Source organism: Scylla paramamosain, chromosome 38, assembly GCF_035594125.1.
Source record: "Scylla paramamosain isolate STU-SP2022 chromosome 38, ASM3559412v1, whole genome shotgun sequence".
Lineage (NCBI taxonomy): Eukaryota > Metazoa > Arthropoda > Malacostraca > Decapoda > Portunidae > Scylla > Scylla paramamosain.
This window is the reverse complement of record NC_087188.1, coordinates 9,521,289-9,527,785: the sequence shown is the minus strand read 5'-3', so window position 1 is coordinate 9,527,785 and position 6,497 is coordinate 9,521,289. Positions and strand designations below refer to the sequence as shown.

The 6,497-nt window shown below is 42.6% G+C and overlaps 1 long non-coding RNA gene across 3 annotated transcripts; it reads right to left on the bottom strand.

Annotated features, from left to right (window-relative positions):
* Window positions 1–621: 621 nt before the first annotated feature.
* Window positions 622–3,073, bottom strand: LOC135091729 (uncharacterized). 3 transcript variants are annotated; one of them, XR_010262608.1, is made up of 5 exons: window positions 2,863–3,073; window positions 2,202–2,333; window positions 1,131–1,298; window positions 872–934; window positions 622–763 (listed from the first exon to the last, which is right to left on the bottom strand). It is a non-coding gene; the product is annotated as an uncharacterized LOC135091729 (long non-coding RNA). The 3 variants fall into 3 exon arrangements; XR_010262607.1 differs by having other exon boundaries at window positions 2,237–2,333; XR_010262609.1 differs by having other exon boundaries at window positions 872–931; window positions 2,237–2,333.
* Between the last annotated feature and the right edge of the window lie 3,424 nt (window positions 3,074–6,497).

Below are 6,497 nucleotides of genomic sequence, written 5' to 3'. Positions count from 1 at the left end.
GATCCGATCGAGTCATTTACTGGCGCAGCAACAATGGGGGTCATGTGGCGCGCTCCTGTAGACGTTCAGATCAAGGTAAAATTTGCACCGAGAAGCCACGCCCTCCTTGCCGGTTGAGTTCCACCCTCTTTCACCTGAATGGTTGGTTGATGACGTAAGAAGGTAGTATATATACGTGATGTTTAGTAGTAAGTAATCTTCGGACGGTACTCGACTTTATTTATAATCTATAATCAATTTTACAGGTCACTAAGGGGGAGCGGGCCATTCAAAACGAGCAACATACACAAAAGAATCCGAGTTTTATCATTTTCTTATTTTTTTGCCCGTTTTGACACACTGGGCCCGCTCTCCGTTACGACTTACGAAGACACGAAGGTTCGTCAAACTCTTATTAATAATAATTACACGAAGGTTCGTCAAACTCTTATTAATAATTATTGCGTCAGGTGAAAGGGGCTGAGCGTAGTAAATTAGGCAGAGAGGGCGTGGCTTCTCGGTTTTATTTTCCAGGTGAACGCAGGACAGCGATGAGGCAGGAAAAGAAGTTTAGAGGAGAGGAAACTGCAACGATGGAAGTGACAGACGATGGGAATGGCGGAAGGAAGAGAAAGGCCTGGAGTGGGAAGCATATTTTATTGTATAGACGGAGCTGAACTACACACACACACAGGAAACGATTTGCGAGACCGGTCTTGAACCTAGTACAGCCATCACATCCAGCAGTAAGTGACGGTGTCGTCGTCGTCTCCTGCTGATCCAGCTGCGGAGATTAAACAATAATTTTTTAGTCCGGGGTGTGCTCATCAATTCCAACAAATAAAATTTGACATTGGGTATTCCAGAAATTACTTGTGTACGTACTACTTACCCTATCGTTGTTGACATAATAGATGTGACTGCTACCTTTTTCAATGGGCACATTTCGATGCTTCTGAAAAACATTGCTGAGATCACTCGATTGCTAGAGCAGAGAACTGAGTTGCCATTGCAGTACCCCCTTAATGGAGCTAACCCTCTCCACTCCCTACAAATTTTCCCTCCGTCTCAATTTCTGCCGGCAACGTCTATGAAGAGTGACCGTCCGTTGGACAAGTCTACGAGAAGCTACCTAACCCATGAAAATTTACACATAACCTGCTGTGAAGGACCAAGCAACTGCACCACCAGGGGAAGCGACGCCCGGGAAGTGACGCCGGGAGGAGTCTCAGGGAAAGGAGGTGCGGACGGAGTGGTGAACAACGAAGGCCGGGACCAACCACTACCCGCGCTGGTTCGTCTTCAGAGTTTGTTTCCCCCTGTAACAATTCCATGGATTAGTTAGTAGTAATTTGTATAATTACGTCAAAAAAATTTTTACTATTACGTTAAAAAAGTTTTCGATATTTCAATTCGGGGTGAGGGGGATGACGGAGAGAAGGGACAGACGTGGAAATACAGAATAAAAAAGACATAAGTGCTTATAATTTTCCTCTTCACTCCTCGCTTTACCACCTCAAACATTGTCACCATATCACACACCCACACCTGGTGAATGACGCGGATTGACAACACTGAGCATCCAAGTAAGAAGACATGGAAAAACTCAAGTACAGGAAAAAAAAAAAAAAAAAGCGCAATGATAGTCTATATAATAGCTGTACTTGTTTAGCGCTAAAATCTTATCCCTCCCTTTCCTCCCTACACCCCTTCTATTCCGAGCCTACTTTCCTCTACTCTCTACTTTCCCCCTTGCCCCATCTACTCTCTCAAGCCTCTCCTGCTCTCCCTACCTTCCTCCCCACGCCGTCTACCCCTCCCCCACCTTCACCCCCTCCTCCAGTACTCAAATTACCAAACTACCTACCAACTATTACTCTTCCCTCAGCCTTGTCCCATAAGATAATGACGCTTAGTTACGATTACCCCTGGTGGTTTGTGCCATTCAGGATAATTTGAACCAAAACTTTAATTACCTAGTCTTGAATTACCTAGCCTAGTTACGGTTCGGCCCTCAAACTGTGTGCTCAATTTTTTTTTTTTTTTTTTTTTTATATTCAGAACTTAGAAGCGGTACTGATTCTTATTGTGAAACTGATAAAAAAAAATAAATGCCACAATTCATTAAACAAAAATTATACTATCGAGTAAACAAAAATTACACTATTAATTACGTTGTTACATTCATACACTATACTTTCCCCTGTGCTCTTATCCATTACATTTCGTTATATCCTTTGTATTCCCTCATCACTACCAGACAGGAGTGCAATCTAGCGGGACGAGGAGGGTCGGCGAGGACACGGGGCTGGTAGAGGGTCAGACGCTCAGTCACGCTGCTACACGAGTGATACCTGAAAGAAAACGGGCACGCATTAACAATTGTGGTTTTTAAAATACCGGAAAAGAAAGTCCCTTATATAATACAATAAGTTAGTTTACTACATGCTTCTTCCGGTGGTTTGAAAGAAAATGGACTGAACTTAATCATATCACCACAAAACATGAAAATTTTGTTCACTGCGTGGTTGAAACTACAAATTATCTAAATGTTTAGCACAATAATATTTGCACTGTATTCTCTGCTTTGCCTGCACTAGCAACGATCAGCTTCTCTCTGCCACTTCATGAGTCCCCGAGAAGGAAGAGGTCTTTAGGGAAAGCAGTAATGGACAAAAAAAAAAAAAAAAATGAAGTCAAAGGTATATACTAAAAAGTCAGAGGGAGAAAAAAGTAGAACCAACCAGGAAAACAACGCTAATAAGGAAGGGAATGTCGGTAGGCAAATATTATGCCTAACAATCACTATGTAACAGTAACGTCAAACAAACGGTGAAAGTACACTAAATTAATGGCTAGCGAAATAAACCATTAATAACTTACCAGAGAAGGAGCAGAACACCACAATATCCACGTAGATCTCCGTCAGCGCCTCAGAATACCACCTGCCGTCCCTCCATCGTCAGGCCGCGGCACCTCGACGAGGCCTCACCGAACCAGCAAACCCGGAGTCCCGAAGCAGCTCTGCCCGCCCGCGCCGCTCTGCACTCTGCTGGCGTCCACTTCACACTACCTCCTGCTGGGCAAAGACTTCTCCTGGGTAATCGCCCCCCCCCTCCCCAGCCTTACAGCGCATGCGTACTGGCTACTGCTAAGAATATATAACGCAATAAGTAATATCATCGCCTTTTTTTTTTTTTTCTTTTTTCGGGAGTTTGATGGTTCATTTGAGTTTTGAATATCTAAAGTTATGAGTCTGTTTTTAATGTAGAGCATATGAGTAAACAAAGTGACGTAAACTATCTCCCCCTCCCTTCCCGTTTTCTACCTCCTCTCCCCACTACATTTGCCTCTCCTCCCCTCTCCTCCCATACTTCCTCCCATTCACGCCACACAATGGGGGCACGATCAAGGCCAACACAGCCAACGCTAATAAAAGGGCGTGTCACTGCTGAGTGTGGCGAGTCAGGAAGCGACGCATTGCACCAACAGTTGTCCATGAAGCGAGGCACAGGACGCACGAACCAGCGAACCATTGAATCAACCTTTCAGTACTGCATGTGGTCAGCCTCCCTACCCCCCGTCCCTCTCTCCTTTAAATTCAAACCGCAGATGCACAGTTTTGCGTGCAAGGATAAACATTTGCGTGGTGTAGTGGCCTGGGAATCATGATGTGTGAAGTAAGATGCATATCATTACTTCATTTATAATATTATTCTCTCGAGGCTTTGTTCTGCTTCCTTTTAACATAATTTTTCTCGTCTGCGGTTTAAATAAATGCGTTTCTCCTCCACCGCCGCTTCTTGCAAATCATGAAGGTTATTTTCTTCCTTCTTTAGTAAGATTACTAAAGCACTGAGTGAGTCTCGCTCTTCTAGACACTCCACCAATGACTAGCATGGAGATACGTGACGTCACTGCCAGCTCGTCTTGTGGTTGGCTGGAGGCACTCAGAGTCCCGGCGGTCCTGTACAGCTGTCATGCCAGTACGTGCAGTCTATTCATGGTCATAAATGTTGTAGTAGTAACATCTTAACATATTTTAGTCCATGAAATCCATGGTGCTGATCTACAGTAAAGTGTAGGATACTGATAGCAGCACTTTTACAGCTTAATATTCACATTCATGATTGTTTTAGCTGTGTTATCATCACGTAATTTCGGGACCTTAACAAATCCACGACACTTATCAATAGCAGAAGTGTAGGATATTCAGAAAGAAGCAACGCTTTCAGTATTTAATCTAAAATGAATTCCTAATCATGACTGTCTTGGTACTGTTATCATCGAACAATTTTGACACATCAGATCAATGACATTCAACCACATGCAAAAGCGTATGATATTTTTAGAAAAACGACACTTCCCTTCTCTCCATCATTCCTACATTCCTCTCTAACTTCTCTTATTCTCTTCGTTTACCAAGACCTCGCTTCTTTACACCAATTTATTATTATATTTTTTTGTCATATTTTTTTCTCAGCTTTATCCTTGTAGACTCTCTTATTTTGACTCATAAAAGTAAACACAAAATTGACGGAGAAAATTTGTCGAAGAAATTGACAGGCCGCAACAAAGCAACACTGAGCGCCTCGACAACTTCATCGTCTCGTCACATTCAGAATTCAAGACAGGAAGACTCAAGACGTGCGATGCTTTTCTTTATTTCTTTCCTTTGATTTCTCACTGCCAGGGATAATTGTTGCTCTCTACCTCTTTCTCTTAACGTGTGTTTGCTGTTATTCCTCGTTGGGTACTCTACTTAGAAGGAAGAGGAGGAGGAGGAGGAGGAGGAGACCACCAAGTAAGCATGATTAGGAAAATTAATACGATGATTAGGAAAAGAAACAACAACAACTTCATTATACGTCACAATCAGAGAGAGAGAGAGAGAGAGAGAGAGAGAGAGAGAGAGAGAGAGAGAGAGAGAGAGAGAGAGAGAGAGAGAGAGAGCAACAAACTCAATATGTAAACTCAACAAATCCTTCCTCCTTCGTCCTCCTACTCCTTCTCTTCCTTCTGCTCATCCTCCTCTTCCTACTACTACTACTACTACTACTACTACTACTACTACTACTACTACAGGTTCTCGCAGCCCTGGCCTCGCCCCCGACAGGCTGGTCCGTGCTGGCGTCTGTTTGCCTCGAGTAAATAACACAGTTCATTCATTCCTGGTCTCGCCTTCCTCTCCTCTCAGTCGACTCACCTCCGCGTATTCTCAGACATTACAAGACTGTTTCACTGTGCTTGATTTTGTTACTGTTTTTTTTTTATTATTTATTCATTACTGTTACTGTTTTCTTTGTGATAACTTGAAACTGTGCTTCCTGCTTCTTGTTATCATGTTTTTTTTTTCTTTTCTTTTCTTTACTTCTGATTCGATCTTTTATTTCCGTTACCACTGCCACCATCTTGCACCAGTTCAAAGTTAAGTGTTGATTTCAATGTCCTGTCTTTGTTTTCCTCTTTCCATGCATATACGAGAAATGTAGTTACTCATTCTTCTTCCTCCACATCCTTCTCATCTATTTCATCTCTTCTTTTTCTCTTACTGGTTTTCTTTCTTTTTACTTCTTCTTCTTCTTCTTGTCCTGCTTCTTATTCCTTACTTTCATCACATTCCTGCTTTACTATTCATTCTTATCTCATTTTCCTCCTCCTCCTTCTTTTTTCTCCCTTAATTTTCTTTAGTTTAGCCTTCCAAGTGACCCTCCCACCTCTCCTCTTCCTGCCATCGTTACGTTTTCCTCGCCAACCACCAATTATCTCTCGGTGGAAAAGTGGCAGCCGAGCGGAAGGAAGGTGAATAAACAAGTAAATAAATAAGTAAACAGCTGGTGAGGAAATTGTGTAACATTTTCCTTTTCTTTTCCTCTCCTGTTCTTGTTCCTTGTTCTGCTTTTTTTTTTTATTTCTTCACCTGTTGCGGTAAAAGCGATTAAATAGGTGAACGTATATGCAGAGAGCGAGAGAGAAAATATAAATGCTTGCTTACTGACTTTCCTCCCTTTTAATGTAAATCCACTGGTAACATATCCAGCTAACTAACTGACCACCACTTAACTAATTACGGCAGTAGTTTACTCGTTATGTTAGTTTTTATGCGACACTGGTGATTTTGCAAAAATTCATGGACATTTTGTACCTAAACCACAATTCTGATAAGCTTGCGGAATTACCTTGATCCGCTTCGTGCTCTCATGACAAGTGTTGTGTGATTGGTTGGTTTATTGTTGTAGATATGAGTAAATTACCTTGTTTATTAGATTCACACACATACACACACACACACACACACACGTCTGAGCCACATTTTCATCAGCCACAACATAGCATCGCAGAATCCTTCCACCCTGAGACGTTTCGTTATTTTTTTTTATCTATCCCCTTATCCTGCGGTCCCGCGGTCGAGTCAAGCCGTGTGATCCTAAGTTATTAAGATCATGCACTTTTTGCTCCACAGCGCCGCGGGGACCAGATGACAAAAACCCGGCCAGGCGATGCGACGGGATGCAGGC